The 16975-nt window shown below is 34.2% G+C and overlaps 2 protein-coding genes across 19 annotated transcripts in view; one reads left to right on the top strand and one right to left on the bottom strand.

The window, feature by feature from the left end:
• Positions 1–16975, bottom strand: part of LOC134736030 (BEN domain-containing protein 2-like) — an 816235-nt gene that overhangs the window by 642120 nt on the left and 157140 nt on the right. Inside the window, exon 4 of one of the 8 annotated variants that reach the window (XR_010119708.1) lies at positions 1–16975. This exon is cut by the window's right edge and continues 12466 nt beyond it. The exons of the other annotated variants lie outside the window; for them this stretch is intronic. The gene's annotated coding sequence lies outside the window, so the exon portion shown is untranslated. 8 annotated transcript variants of the gene reach the window in all.
• Positions 1–16975, top strand: part of GRIA4 (glutamate ionotropic receptor AMPA type subunit 4) — a 380575-nt gene that overhangs the window by 190433 nt on the left and 173167 nt on the right. The gene's annotated exons all lie outside the window — the stretch shown is intronic.

The following is a 16975-nucleotide window of genomic DNA, read 5'->3' on the forward strand; positions in this document are numbered from 1 at the left end:
AAGACAATCACCAAAGTAAAGATATTGTCTGTCCACAGTGGTAAAGAGAAATAATTGTGATATGCATTTATATTTATATCAATACTAATATGTCCAAACAAAGTGTATTTTGTTGGTTGGTCTCAACAAAAAACAATGATTGTGCATTTAATACATAATGTTCTTCTATACAGTTGTAAATGTTTTTCTAATTAATTTTTTAAGTTGAAAAATATTACAGATGCGTTATACATGTGGGGCTTCCATATTCATCATTAATGAAGAGTGCTCCCATTTCAGTCCTCAATTCTTAGTGATTGTTTCTCTTACCAATTTCTAAATGTGCCATGGAGTGCCAAGTTCTAGTCCTGTTCAGTCTTCTCAACTACATAGAACATGTATCTGCACAAAAACTTGGACCTGGTAATATTAGCCACTCAGCAATTCTTTCAACTGTTCAAAAGGAATGACCTAGCTCAACTTATAGAGAACTTGTCATCATAGGATAGAGAAAAATAAGGCACCTGAGTGTCCAAAGCACTACAGCAATATGAATATGAATGTCTATTTGAAGTTAACATTAGAAATGTAATACTAAAGTGAATTACACGGGGGCAATGTCATGAATGCTCTATAGCATTAAAGCTTAGTAAGACGATTTATTCCAGGATGACAAATAGGAGATGTAGAAGGGCTGGGGACATTCTCAGGGAATTTCATGTAAGACAGTTTATTCTCATGGAACTGATCTAATGTTGACTCAAATGAAAATGGAAGCAGCAATATCACTTACCCTTAGGTAGCTGAATTCTTTTAAAATATGTTTTATAAATGCCACGTCAAAGATATTAGAAAAAAATTTCAAGAATGCCAAAGCATAAAACTATACTTGTTTCTTTTCATAGGAAAAGCAGGAATAAAATAATACTGAACTTCATAATGACTATTAAGTTTGTAAGATAAAAGTAAACACCAATTTGTGGAATATGATGAAATATACAGAAAGTACAAGAAATAAACCAACATCAAGAGCTAGAACTTAAATTATGTTAAAATAGTTTAAGAATATTCAGATATAAAAAGTCACTTGCAAAAGGGGTGGTCATAGTCAAATTTGAAATTTATTTTGCCTAAAAGCATTGTATAAGAGAGTTCCAGTGAGAGAGGCACTTTTGACAGTAACAGTGAACACAAAATCCTCACACCTTATAATTAAAATTTTTGTGTATTTGTATTATAAGAAGCACCATTTCTTCAAGAATAAATTAGGTACTTTTTCATGTGGAAAATGAACACAACTTTTTAGTCATAACTTTGATACACGTTCCATATACCACCCAAAATTTTGCATGCATTACCTTTATATTAGAGAAGTAAATTTTCAAAATTAGCAACACATACTTTTAACATACCTGAAGATAATTTGCTTATTTCTTCCAATAAATATCAATAAAAGGAATGGCAGTTATACATATCATTATTTTTAAAACTATCAGTTTAATTTTAATTTCTAATTAAAACCCTTATCTAAGTTGTTCAGTTCAATAAAAATAATTTAATAAATTTAAGACACTGCCTTCAACTGGCTTATAGTTTAGAGCAGGAGATAGATCCTAAATGAATATTTAATATTGCATCTGGGCACTTGGTCTGATCTATGCCAGTTTGCCAACCAGAGTTTGTCCAACATACAAAGATAGGCTGCATATGATCCCTACTGTATACTCAGAAATTGAATTATTGAGATGTTCAACAATACACTCAAAGTCATTTCAGATTCTCAAACTTTCCCTATATTCTCTTATTTAAGGAAAAGTGCACAGTGTAAACAAGTTCTTGTGCCAGCAGGCTAATAAATCTCATAATTTCATTTAAAATACTTTGAGTCAGTTCAAGAAAGATTTATAGAGAACGACCAAATGCTGAGCACTATGCTGACTCCTAAAGATGTAAATAAGATGGAGCTACCACTCCCTGAGGGCCCTAGGTTAGACAAGGCCGATGGAGTGAGGTCCAAAAAGTCTCTTGAGCGCATCCATAAGTCTGCACCATTTCCCTCGGGTTTAAAAACTGTGGACAGCGAGAGAGATACTACACAGACCCTATTCTACCACTTCCCCAGGGGTAAATAGAGGCAAAGGGACAATACAGGTCAAGCACTAAGATTATCATATCTAGGGTTCCTGCTGGGTCTGTCTTCTGCCCCATCAGAGAATAGACCCATAGAATCCCACAGCAGGGACCATTAAAAATGCATATAATGTCACTTTTTAAAGGGCTCTGAGAGCTCCACAATGCAGGACTCTACTGCCTCTCTTAAAATGGATCTTTAAACATTCTTAATAAGGCAATGGATATTCACAGATTTGAAAGCCTCCCGTGAAGCTGTTCTTCCCACAGGAATTTGGAAGCAGTGATTCAGCAGGTGCAACAAAGTCTCTGCTTTTTTGGAGACCTTTAGCTCTACCAGACACAGGGTCATGGAATATCTGGTAGACGTAGAGTTTAGGGGAAGGAAAGTGGGGATATCAATACACAGGCAGAGAATGTCACTCTTGCCAACTATCCAAAAATAGAGATATGCCAAACATGCTATTTGAAGATCAAAGGATGTTTGGAGGATTCCTAACCAAAATGGTGAAGCAGTGTGGGGAAGAATGGAGAGAACTCTTCACAGAGTAAGTGATATTTTAATCTTGAAGAGTTAGTATTTAATCAGGAGTAGTAGGCACTCACGGAAGGAAGAATTGCATGAGCAAACACAAAGAGATGTAAGAATTATAATTATGCATATCAAGGAGCCATAAATCTAGTTGGCAGTTATGATAATGTCTATTTTAAGGGTAATGACAATCACTCAATTTCTTAAATGGTCTCTTTGTCCACCAATTAATTGCAAATTCCAATGGCTGATTAAAAACTATCATATTCAGTGTTTGTGGGCACTTATTGATCTTAGAAGAAGACAAAGCAAAAACAGGAACATTCATGTTTATAAACAGTCTATCATATGCTAGAGACTGCTTTCCTTTTCCAATGCAATGAAAACCCTGTGATACAGGGTTTTGGGCTTGTTATTCACAGCTCTGTCTCCAGCAAATAGAACAGGAACTGGTGTATATACATACATATATATGTATGTGTGGGGTGTGTGTGTGTGTGTGTGTATATGTATATACACACACATATCTCTCTCTCTGTGATATATATGTATATATCTCATAAGATACATACACATATATATATATAGAGAGAGAGAGAGAGAGTTATGGTTGTGGTTATGGTTATAAGTCTATATAGTAATAAATAGGGATTCAATGATAAGACAGATCTGGGACCTGTCCTTACGGAGCTGACATTCTAGTCCAGGGGTTTTAATCTTGGAGACGGAGAATTGTAAACTTCTATATAGGAAAAAAAATTACATCTTAATTACACCTTTAGTTCTCTTAACCTGTAACTCAAATTTAGCATTAAATTAAATTATGAATATAGGCCATAAACCACCAAGGTATTAGCAGTACCTGTGACTTTGTGAAACATTAAAAATCACAGATAATTACATATCACATTCCAGTGTTGCAGACATCTGAGAAGACCATTTTTGCTCATAATGATTTTGCAACTGTTATTGACACACCATTAGGTTTTGTTATTTAATGCATTAATAAAGAATCAGATATCTTATCATATCACAAATTTAGTTTTAACACTTTGAAATTGAATTTCAGTATAACTGGTTACTTTCGTTGTCTGTGTAATTTATTTTATACATTTAAAAGTGTAGTTCTGAGAAAAGAACTACAGACTTCACCAGAATGTTTAATAGGTTAAGGATACCAGAAATTGTTAAGCACTCCAGTCTAGAAGGCAGGAAAGAAATTAATTAAACAAGTGATTATTATTCAATGATGTGACAAGTGAACTGATAGAGGAAGAATATGATGTTATCACCATACACGCACATAGTAGTTCAGGGTGGCCTTCTAAGGATTCATGGAGAAGTCATGCCTTGGCTCCCCCTGAAAAACTAGTAGGAGAGTATGAAACATTCAAGAAACTGAAGGAAATTTATTACGAAAGGAACTAGAGTGTGAATGTGTGATGTGGACGTTTGGGTGCAGGAGATGAGGGGTAAGAGATCATCTTAGGCCAAGTGAGAAAAGACTTAAAAGAGTTTGCACTTCATTCTAAGGGTAATGGAAAGCTAGTGATGGGTGTTACAAACTGAGAGTAAAAGATCACTCTGGAGATAATTGATTTGGGAAGGGGCAAGCACTAAGCCAGGGAAAGCAACACTTATGGTTGCAATAATTTGAGAAGATCAGAGATCTTCATTCTGGTTAGAAAAATAGAGAAATAAAGAAAATCAACATGGTGCTAGAACATCAATGCTTATTATGCATTTATATTCAACTTTATTACTATATTATTGTTGTTGTTAGCATAAACTTTATAGCTGTTGCCTAAAAATACAATACATTTATGCTTCTTTCAGTGGCTTAGATAATTCAAAGTAAAATAGAGGAAGTAAGGTAGGAGCTTCAGCAAATGACAAGTGGCATTTTGGCTGAGAGTTCTTGCAGGAAAGATTGCCAGCCACAAATGTCTACAGAGAGACTCATTTCTAATCATTATCCTAAGCTTTCAGTTTTGACGTAGTGACTTCTTGATAACCTGTATCATTTTAAAAGGTATTTATATTGGGTGCTTCCATTTCAATTTTATCTTCAGCCAAACCCTCTCTTTTCGGTACTGTTCATTCCCCAGGATGCAATTCAATATTTTCATTGATTCCATCCAACTTATCCATTATCCTAAAATCAAATGCAGTACATTTGGCAAGACTGTCCAAATGCTTTGCTCTCTCTACCATGTGTTTATTTATTTGGGTACTTTCTATTGATCAAATCTTCAATCTGTCATTTTTCTTTTTCTTTTTCAAACCTTGAATCTGAAACATGATACAATTTTGATATTGATTATATAAGTTGGCAGCAGTTAGTGAGATTTGGAAACCATGTGAGCTGGCCTCTCAGAGCATCTAGTTTGCACTGTAACTAGCCTCATGGATATAAATTCTCATTTTAGTCATACATTTCCAAAATTTGATAAATACTGTGTCATTACTGTAATTACCCTCAATCAGTCCCCTTTTGTGTGGGATGATTGCCATCAGTGTTCTGGTTTCTCCATCTTCCTGTGAGGTGCAAAAGAAAATAAGTAGACCATAGGTAGTGAGTAGTTATCTGTAGTTTATTCATATGGGAAACTAAGAAAGTAACATTAAGAAAGAAAAGTTATCTTTTTGCTAGAAAATAAAGTGGTCCCTTAAGTAAATCCAGGAAAATCTATTTTTCCATAACATTTAAAAGATTAATACTTTCAGAGCTACTGACACTTTTGTAAACATCTCAGAGAAGGTTTTGTCATTAGTCTTTCTTTTCCTTACAATGTAAACGTTAATGTTGTATTTTGGTAATGAGAAGAAAGAAGTCCAAAATAAATCCAGGGACTATACAGAAGGTACCATATTAGAAGCATTGATACGTAAAAATACCGCTGGCCAGGCATGGTGGCTCACACCTGTAATCCCAGACTTTGGGTGGCCGAGGTGGGTGGATGGCTTGAGCTCATGGGCAACATGGTGAACTGCCGTCAATACAAAAAATAAAAAGTCCAGCATGGTGGTGCATGCCTGTAGTCCCAGCTACTCCAGAGGCTGAGGTGGGAGGATAGCTTAAGCCCAGGAAGTAAAGGCTGCAGTGAGCCAAGATCACGCCACTGCACTCCAGCCTGGATGACAGAGCAAGACCCTGTCTTGAAAATAAATAAATAAATAAATACAAATGAAAAGAAAGAAAAAAAAGGAAATCGTATAGCATTTGTGTTTAGGTGAAAAACAAGGCATAAGCAAAGCCCGTTAACAATACAAGGGTATGGAATAAAGGTTTATGAGCAATGTACTCCTTTTAGAAGAGAATTGTGGTGTATGTGTAACTTCTATAAAATCAAAGTATTTTGGTTCCACAAATATAAATAATCAGGAAGCCTGATTATATAGTAAGCATTTGGGCCTAAGGTTATGAAGGGTGACAGACTAGTCAGAGACGACACCGGTGGCAGCCAAGAGATCTTTATTGGAGAGGTAGAGGTCAGGTCGTGCGGGGGAGAGAGAGAAGAGAAGAGGAAAGAGAGAAAAGAAGAGAAGAGAGAGAGAAGAGAAGAGAGGAGAAGAGAAGAGAAGAGAAGAGAAGGGAAGAGAGAGAGAAGAGAGAGAGCTGCTGGAGTGCTGGGTTTTATATCCCTTGGGCCTACATGGGGTGGGCCCAAGGGAAGGCGGGAGATGCTTCTTTCTGATTGGCCCTCCTTTGGCGGGTTCACACAGTGCCAGGTCAAGGAGGGGAGAAGAACCCGGAACCAGCGCCATTAAGGTACCCCTGTTACCTAACAGGTTACACTCTAGCTTTCAAATTACCACACCCTAAAGTCTCAACTCTCATGTATTTTTCTTGGAATACCACCTGCCATATTAAAACTTATTTCCCAATTTCACCTCTAATTCATTCTAGTCACTCAAGACTGCAGTGTCCTTCCCATCTGATGCTTTGTTCTCATAACCTGGCTAAATGTCACTTTAAATCAACTTAATCATGCTACCTTTTCTGAAACTAGAATGAGTTCCTTTGTGTCTTGTTCATTTCTCTTTTGCAGGACTTGTAATCAGTACCACACCACTGGCAAGTAATTGTATGCCAAGTTCTGTTGTTCACTCTTGGCTTTATGTGCTCTACAACAAAAACAAAAACTCCGTAACTGCTTGCCTTTTAGGGCCTAGCACAGAGCTCAATGTATTTAATTAGTTGATTGCTGATTCAAATTTAAACAATGGAAATTACGTACATTTTCGGAACAAGCTGATGCCAAGTTTGAATTCTGCCTCATCTATGTATTCATTTATTGAGCAAATATTTATTGAGCACCTACTATGTGCCAGGAACTATCCTAGATTCAACAATAATAATACTACTAAAATCAATAACAATATGCATATATATAAAACCACACATAGACATAAACACACACACACACACACACACACACACACACATACAAGACACTTCCTATAGCCATGAAGCTTACATTCAAGTAATAGAAGTGGACACTTAAAAAGATGAATTAGATAATAGCATGACAAAGAAACATAAGTAAAGCAGGCAACAAGGATATGAAGTATAAGATAAAGGAAAAGTTGAATCACATGAGAAGGTATATTTAACAAAAGACCTGAAGAAGGTGAGGGAGTTATTCCTGAGGACTTCTGTGGAAGAGATTGTTGGGCAGGAGGAACACCAAATGCTGATACCCTGAGTGAGAACGCAGCTTCTTTACAGTGTTTCAGGGAGAGTGACAAAGCCAAAGTGGGTGGAAAGAGGGAACAAAGAAAAAAAGATGAGAAAAGGATCTCGGGCAGGTAATGGATGCTACATTTCTTGGGACTTTGCAAGCTTTCATTCTAAGAAAAGGAATGACATAATCTGACATATTTTAGGATCTGTCTGTATACTAATTAAGAATGGGTGTGGACAGAGGCACAGAGGCCGATTAGGAGACTGTGGCAATAATCCAGATGAGAAGATGGTTGAACTGGCACTAGGAGTGGTGAGAAGTGGTTGAATTCAGAATATGTTTTGAAGGTACAGACAACAGGATTTGCTACTGAATGTGACAGAAAGGAAGGAGCCAAAAACCATGCTAAGCTTTTTGACTCCAGCAACCAGAAATCAGAATTGTCATTACTGAAATGAGAACAGAGGAAAGAATATTGGTGGGAAGTCAGGTAGTGCTCAGGTTTTAACATATTAATTTTGAAGTGCTTATCATTAAACCTCCTACTGGACATATGAAGTAGGCAGTTAGATATGTTGGTATGGAATTCAGAGGAAAGTTATTAGTATTAAGATGGTATTTAACTCATCCCCAGAGAGTGTTAGTTCATAGATAATGAGAGAACAACAAGAGAAATCCAAGTTCTAAACTCTGCCCTATGGCACTCTGATCCTTAAAGATGGTGGAGATGAAAAGGAACCAACAAAGAGACCGAGAAAAAGAGTAGCTAGAGTAGCTAGCAAGGTAAGAAGGAGAACTAGGTGAATATGTTTACATGCCAAGTATCAAATGGTTTTAAGGGACGAGTGATCAGTGTGGTCAAATGCTAAGGAATGGCCACTGGATTTAACAGCGTGGTGGTCACTGGTGACCTTCTCAAGAGCAGTTTCATTGAATAGAGTAAAAACCTAATTTGAAGGTGTGCAAGAAAGAGCAAAAAGAAAGAAACTGAGGATGGCAGGAATAGAGGACTCTTTCAAGTAGTTTCAATGTCAAGAGGATGGGAATGAGTCAGTTGCTGGAGGGAAAATGGGATTAAGATGGGAGAAATTGCAACAGTATAGGGCAATGCAATAATCAACAGAGAAGAAGATGCTGATGCTGGAGACAGAGGAGAGAATTTCTGGAAATGTTCTTTAGTAGATAATAGCACATGGAACCCAGGGTAGACATAAAGGATTTGGCCTTACTTAGGATTCACTCATAGTAACTGAATATTATTTATTACTATTTTATTACTATTACTATTTTATTACTATTTAGTTACTGTGTGGAATATGTGCACAAACAGATATAGTGATAGGAATTTGTAGAAGTTCTCCTATGAAGGCTTCAATTTTTAGATGAAGCATGATTCAAGGTCATCTGCTGAAATCGAAGATGTAGAAAAGTTGAGGAAAGAGAAGAAAGGATTAAAAATTGTCTAGCAAATTAAGAAAGGGAATGGACTAGGAACATAGAGTACAATTACCAGGGATCATTTAGTATTTAAAGGGAGAATAGTTTGTTTCACTGTCTTTCTCAAGTAACATTCAGCTGTAAAGATGTAGGCTCAGAGTGACAAAGAACTGAATTTAAACTGGATTGGAATTTTGCCAAATGAATGTGATACATTGGAGAGGGCAAAGGAGTTGAGGGTTTTTGCATGCATGATTATGATTACCCATAAATTTTAAGCTGGCTTAAAAAGCAAGAAAACACATAAAGACAATGAAAGATGGAACAAAAAAGGTAGGACCAATAGATTAATGGTTCTAGTGGGATCAAAGGATTCTTAGAGTATAGCTCTAGAGGGAATTGGTCAGAGGATAAGTGATTGAAATGGAGATTATGGAGAACTGCAGTTTTTGCCAATGTCAAGGGTATAAGAGTGAGTGGCTACAGTTTGAAAGGGTGAAATTAAGAGAAAGGACAAACAGGAAGTTATACATAGCCTATGTAAATATTGAGACTACCATTTACTAACTAACTTTTAGCAAGTTATATTTTCTAACCCTCAGCTTCTTTATAATTAGAATGAGGACAATAATGCCTCATTAGCTCAAAGTGTGGCTGTGAAGACTACTAATGATAATGTGTCAAGGTACCTATGCCTTGGAACACTAAGTCTAGACTTTTCAAATTATGTCAAATTTAAATTAGGGGACAAGGATTGTTTCTAAAAACAAAAATACATAAAAATTAAAATAGACTAAATATTAAGAATTAATTGTTTCAGCATATTTACATTCAGACATGGCTAATCAATTAAAATAATTGATGCATTCTGAATGAATAAGAAGTCAAATATTTATTCCTAAATCATCTTCTTCATTTATTTCCATAGTAAGCAAACTGTCCAATCTCCTTTTAGTTTTGCACCATGCAAGACTCATCTAAGCCACTAATTTACTTCTGCTACATTAAAATTTTTTAATTTTAAAAATAACTTTAAGATTCATTCTAAGATATAAATAAATAAACAAGGTTTTCTTCCATGAATGAGCTTCTTAATGTTAGTCTAGAATCATAAAACACATTTAAAATATAGGATAGGTACTTTTTAGGAGATAGATATTATACAGTAAGTCAACTCAGAACCTAAACAATTAACATAAAGTATAAACTAATTAAATACGGCATGGTATGAACAGTAACATAAATCCAACTTTCCCAGTAATTTATCACAATAGAAACATTAAATCCTAATAAAATTTAGCTATTTTGTTCAGGAAAACCCAGAATAATAATCTTAGAAAATGAAATTAGGAATAAACTAAGGATTTGAAAAACACAAAATCTGATTTCTTAAAACTCAGAGAGGAAAAGAGGAAGAAACTGTATTTAAACATATCTACCTGTTGAAATATTTAAATATTTAATATTAATGATGAATCAAGTTTAAGTATGTGTGAAAAATACAGAAAAATTAGATTGTGATATTGAATGTTAAGCCTCAATAAACTTCAGGACAACAAATATTTAAAAACATGCAGGAAATTAGGATTATATGAATTTAGGTTTTATTTTAATAAAGATTAGAGAGTAGAGAGAATAATGAACATTTTAACAGAAAAAAATAGAAAGTAGTACGTTTATCTGAAATAATTACTTTCTGAATAAAAAAGTGCCAAATAAACTTTGAAGGAAGAAATTCAGAAATATCTCTAACTTCAGAGCATAAGTGAGTTCCATTAAAGTTAGAGACATAATTTTTTATTTCAACTATATTATTTTTAATGAGGAGAAAAATCTTTCAGTTGAAAACTTTGAGTTATAAATAATAGCCACTACCATTTACTACCATTTATTGTCTACAGTGTACAAGTACTATGCTCGTTGTTGGTGAGGTCAAACTAGGGAAACAAACTGTAGAGAAGCTGATTTTGACTTAAAATAAGACAGGATTTTCTAATAATAAGTGTTATAATGAAAATGGAATTGAGTTCCTTGGTAGATGTGGTGCTTCTGATCACTGAAGGTATTCAAGCAAAGATTTCATGATATCTAACTAAAATACTTTGTAATACCAAGAAGAGTATGATACCTAGAGATGAGTCACAAAGGAAAAGACATGCAGGATAGCAGTATCACAAAGCAAGGTTGAAGAAAAGGCCAGCATCTGGGATGCCAATTTGAGCAGGATGAGGCGGTAATTAGTGGAGATCCAAGTAAGGGGATGAGTTAACAAAGGCCTAAATTGGCAGGCAGCCTGACTGGGTCCAGATGGGCAGATGCGGCCACATCAAAGAGACTCCTCAGTTTAGTCAATGACCCAAAGCAAACTTATAAGCCCAGGGCATCTGAGTTCCAGAGGCTGGCGGTGAGAGAAGAGAGCAGAAGAACAGAAATTAGCCCAAAAGAGGCTGGAATTCAAGAACAAGATTTCATCTGCTGGTAGAACACCAAAAGCAGAGCCCGCCTGACAGTGCTGGACCAGGAGATGTTGAAACAGAGCTTCCTCTATGCATTCCTATTTAAGACCTGAATCAACCTCTCAGATTTAAAACCATCTGAGGTAACTAAGTACTTACAATATGAAGATGAGTAGGTATACCCTGATAACAAATAAAATCCAAACACTTGATTAACCTCCTCAATGACCTAGCTGTCAAGATGTAGAAGTATTAGTTAATTGAACTTTGGGCACAAAATGAAGAAAAGATTTTGAAATGCAACCAAGCTTAATATCAAAAAAGTAATTTATAACTATTAAACTTCTCAGTCTATTTTCTCACTTACTCAACAATTTAGTGAATCTATTGAAAAGTTTTCTGGATATTGCTTACTATTCAGTCCAAAATTTTTACAAATAAAAATATTGAGTATTTCTTTAATGTTCGGCAAGATTTTTTTACAGGGATATAGAATACATCTCTTCCTAGGCTATATCCTATAAGGTAGTTAATTACAAAGATTATGTCATTGAAAAAAATCAACATTTATTTTTTATTTGCTTATTTCAAAACATATTGTTATACTTTATTAATTTATATTAGGTTTATTTCACTTACATTAAGAATATAAATATTATAGATATTATGTAATATTTTATACACATATGCACACATGTATACTAAAATCTTACAATAGTGCTATTCAATATAGAATTTAATTAGGTATATCTTAAATTTATCTTTGACTTAAACCACAGTAACTAACATTTGAAATTTTTAGCCAAGACCTTTCAACTCAAAAGAAATGTGATCTACCAGGTCACAGGAAATATAGATATGTCTACTTGTCTTTTATTATATTAATATCTCTGTGTTAAAATGTGTATTGAGCCCAGCACATTGCTTGTATAAAAATCACTTATTTTTATACATCTAATGGGACTGTTATTGGGACCTTTTCATTTACCATTTCTTAGACTGTTCTTATATACAGTATCTCTGTTAAAAATTACCAAATTCTTGCAGTAGGCAAGGGAGATATTAGTTCCATATTAGAGAGAAGAAGACTGCAGCTCTGAGAATTTAGGTTATTTGCCACTGTGAAATTTAGATATTCTCTTGGCTAATGATATATTTATGTTCACCTGTATAAATAAATACGTCTTCAATGTGCATATATACATATAAAATTTTATGTAGATGAGAGTCTCACAGGTTACATTAATATGCTTCATAAGGTGGAACAAAAGTTATTAATTATACATATTAATGTGAAAATTACATTACACTAAAAAGTTAACTCTTTTAACTGTATTAAGGCATAACTGAAGTAATTAAATCAATAGGCTCCTCTGAGAAATATTTTAGATCAATGTTCATGAACAGATCAATAAATTGAAGTGCTATTTCTATCATAATTCCATTTTTAATTAGTTAAGCAACACACATTGTGTATCTTCCAGATAAAGAACACTTCATGAACTCCTAATGATCCTTGCTTGGGGCCTCAAAAATGTAGAAAAGGTGGCTGAGTTCTCAAAGTAAGCTTCTGATGTAGTTGGTAAATTGAATAGGTAGGTGATTCTGATTAGTGCTATACCAAAAAAAGAGAGAGAGAGAGCGAGAGAGAGAGAGAGAGAAGAGCCATGACTACTAGTATCTTGGAGGTTACAGTTGAGACTAGCTCTCTCTTTTACATTTGACCTTTCTTAGACTTGAAAAAAACAAAAGGTACATTTGAAGAGGAGAAGAATGAGGAATTTGGGCATAGAAAATTAACAGACCTGTTCATTTGCTATATATGATTGGAATTTTATTGTAGGATGCATTATTACCTACTTATGCTTAGTGCTGCATTTATTTAACATGCAGATTGGTAATCTAGTGGCTCTCATTTATATTACAGACATAGAAAGTGTTAACATCCTAATTGATAGATTTACATGATATGTCATTTCATCATATTTTTTCTTAGCCTTTGAGGCATATAAACCTGATTATTAAAGACATGTTATGATGTAAAGCTGTCTTTTTGTTTTCTCTAATAAGTAAGTGTAACTTTATGAACATCAAATGTTCTTGCTTCCAATTTATTAAAACACAAACATGCACACACACACACGCACACACATACACACACACTAGACCACTGGACCATCCTCAGGAAATGACACATATGACACATTTCTATGTTAAAGGAAAAAAGCAGAATCCCCCACTTAACAAGTTTATAAAATTGTGCATTGTATTGAAAAGGAGATAAAATGAATTCTGATTAAGTTGTACAATCCTGCACAGAAAAATGACAGTAGACATAAGGCAGCCTTCATAAAGATTGTTAAAGTTTCAACAAGGTAAATAAGTCACAGCTAACAATAGTTGGTTGGAATGAAGGGAAAAATTATTATAAAAATAAATTTATTTTATATGGATGATTGTGCAGTTTTAAAATTCTAAGAGCATGGTCGTAGCTGTTGGTAAACTAATGGCCTTCATTTTTTAACTGCATTCCTTCTCTTTTTGGAATGGTAGAAAAGTATGTTTTACTTGAAAACTATTTCTATATGAAAGCCACTGGGAAGTTGTATTAGATGTAAAGATCATTGCGGTGGGATTTTCAATTAAATGACTAGAACACAGCAGTTTGCCTTTTTTCCAAAGAGAACATAGAAATGACTGCCAAGAAAAAAAGAAATAACTGTTGATACCTGTGAATATGTAATATAAAAATAGGCTTTAGAGAATCTCTGTATCCTTATAAACTAAAGCAACTAATCTCAGGGACTATGCCTTCTTAGACACAGAATTTTATAATTTGAAACAATTTTATAATGGACTGAGAATGTATGCAAAATTATAGGCATAATATTTTAAATTAACACTTTGTTACATTGGTTATTTTAAGCTGGCCTTTCCTCATTCCATTTCTGTAATACTGACTTTTAATATGATATTTATTTGGGAATGAGTAGGCTAAAGAGAAATCAGAGTACTGTTCTACAGACACTCAGTATTAGCTAATTAATGTGACTCATCAGTGAAAAGATTGATTTGGGAATAGAATATAGATAGAAAAGGCGAAGCAATCATCCATGATCTAGTAAGGCAACTCACTCACCCGTAACTGCTGGTTAAAAGGGAAACATGAACAATTAAGTCTCTAAAATAGCCTTCCAATCAGTCAAAACTTCCAAAATGCCCAAGTAGTGTAAAGACCAAGTGGAGAGCAAGAAATCAGAAAAAAAAAAAAAAAAAAAAAAAAGCCACAAAAAGAAAAACCCATATCAGAAGCCGAATTTTGGAATAACCAAGGCAAAAGGCATTAGCCAAAGTCAAACATCACCATTAACTAAATGACTGAATTAACATAAAAGCCAAAAACAAAAAATTAGAGAATGCAAAAAGGTTAGTATATGTGATCAGCTGCGCTTCCCTCTGGCTCTGGACTTTCTTGACCCTAATAATTGCTAATAGCTTAGGAGGTTATCCCATCCATAGACATTTACATTTTAGTAAGGATTTATGAAATTTTAAAAGCCTTCTCGACACAAAGTGTATATTCTATTATTAAATAACAAAATGTCAGATTCTGTGAAGTTATTTTGTGGCAGAGAGCCTTCCTTAGTAACCCATAAATGCGGCCTAACTGGAAATGAAGGGCTTGACCCAAGATTCCATTTAATCAAGAAATTTAGAAGAAAATATAACTAGATTAGAGAGGCCTTAAAACAACAAAGAACCAAAGCAATTTGTAATTGCAGAAGAGAAATTCAAAGCTAGCCTGATTTCATAATCCAATAAAAGTAATTTGTATTTTTTTCTTGTTCTCTTTAGACCAATAACTGTAAACTTTTGTTTGTTTTAGTTAAAACATCTAAACTTCCCGTTAAATAAGATGAACTGAATTATTTGTTTATTTGTCTACCACCATTTTCCCCAATATCCTACAAAATGACAATAAAAAAGAAAAATAAGTGGTTGAGATATGGTCATATCCCCACATAATGGGAATGGGAGAACAAAATTGGGGGGCCAGTAAAGCAGAGAGATTTTAAGTATTTAATTTAGCAGAGCAGAGGAAGCTGATGCCTAGATCAGAACAGAGAGATAGAACAAAGGAGAACAAACAATTCAAATCACAGAACCCATCAGAAAAGTTCAAGAATGGAGGTGCCAGTTTCCTTGAAAAGAAGACCTCTGGGGCTGGAAACAGGTATATTGATAGAAAATGTATTTAAAACTGAAACTCCCCATTTCTTTCCTAAGTCAGGTAAATGGCTTTGCCCATCTCTCACCCTGTACAAATCTGAGTGTTTACTTTTTGAAGAGAACAAAGCAAAGATATTCCAGACTTGCAGACACAAAACAGTTTAGAGAAGATGTGCCATGAAGAAAACAGGCTGTGAAATGAAATTTTGTGTATTGAATGGTACCTGGGTCTTCTAGTGAGCTTTTTAGTGCCTTATTTGCAAATATTAGCGCACAGCCACTGAGAAATTCAAGAAAAGTGCCCCAAAAAAGTCCGAACACTTTAATGAGATAAGAGATAGTGCTACATATGCATGAAACAAGAACAGGAGACTATAAAAGGGAATATTCAAAAAACAACAAAAAAGATAGCTCTTGAAAATTAAAAAAAGATAACAAAAATAAATATAAAAAGGAATTGAAGTGTAGCATTGACAAAATATTTTAGAAAACTAAAGACGAAGGAAATATAGAAGTGAAAAACTTAAGAGATATTGAGACTCAGTCCGTGACACCAAATATTCAAGCAATAGTAATTCCTAAGAGAGAAGACAGAAAACTAAAAATTTCATAGACTCTGAGGATAAGAATTTTCCAATTTAACAGAGCCATAGATGGCTCAAAACAACAAATGAGGGAAAAATCCTTATTTATGTCATTATGTAATTTAAGAACACTGGGAATAAAGAGCAGACCCTAACTGCTTTCAGAGAGGGTAGGAAAATGATCTAATACAAACAATGGGAATACAATAACATTGTGTATTTAACTATCTCAAAATTATAACAATTTTATAAGAAGCATAAGAATGAAAGAGGGTAAACAGATGTGAATTGAATGGAATCTAGATAGCTCAGTCCTCATCTTTTATGATGAGATATCAATAGATAATGTTAAACATTGAAAAAGAGTCAAGATATAGCAGTACAAGTATATTTTGAACTTACGCATTTAGAAATTTATAAAGAAGTCAAAACCATCAGAAACTTCTAAGAGTTTCAAGTGCTTACCTCTGAGGAATAAAAATTGAGGTTACAGAGGAAAAATCTTTTTCTTTCTATGCCTTGCAGAACTAGCTGTCTTGATAAACTGGTATCAAACTTTGATTAATTTTCATTAACAGTATGTTTTGATGTCAATTTCTGCTTTGGTTTTTATGAAGTTCAAAGAGACCTATACATATCCAATTTTATTTTTTTTTCAGCTCTAAGAAGTTGTTCGCTTGTTTTTTCTCCTTCTCTATCACAAATTATTGGGTTTATCTCTGTCCACTATTATTCAGACTCTAGTTACTCATATAATAACTCTCCATATTTTATCTTCTACTCTAATCATCTTTGCTCACATTGTCTTACTTCCTTCATGTTCTGAATACTTCTCATAGTTACCTTCTGTTTAGCTTCAAATAATCTGTACAGCCTGTTACCTTTTACTGTTTTCAATGTTAGTTTTATTTGATCTACTTCAATTTTCATATCTCAATC

Source organism: Symphalangus syndactylus, chromosome 3, assembly GCF_028878055.3.
Source record: "Symphalangus syndactylus isolate Jambi chromosome 3, NHGRI_mSymSyn1-v2.1_pri, whole genome shotgun sequence".
In the NCBI taxonomy this organism is placed as follows: domain Eukaryota; kingdom Metazoa; phylum Chordata; class Mammalia; order Primates; family Hylobatidae; genus Symphalangus; species Symphalangus syndactylus.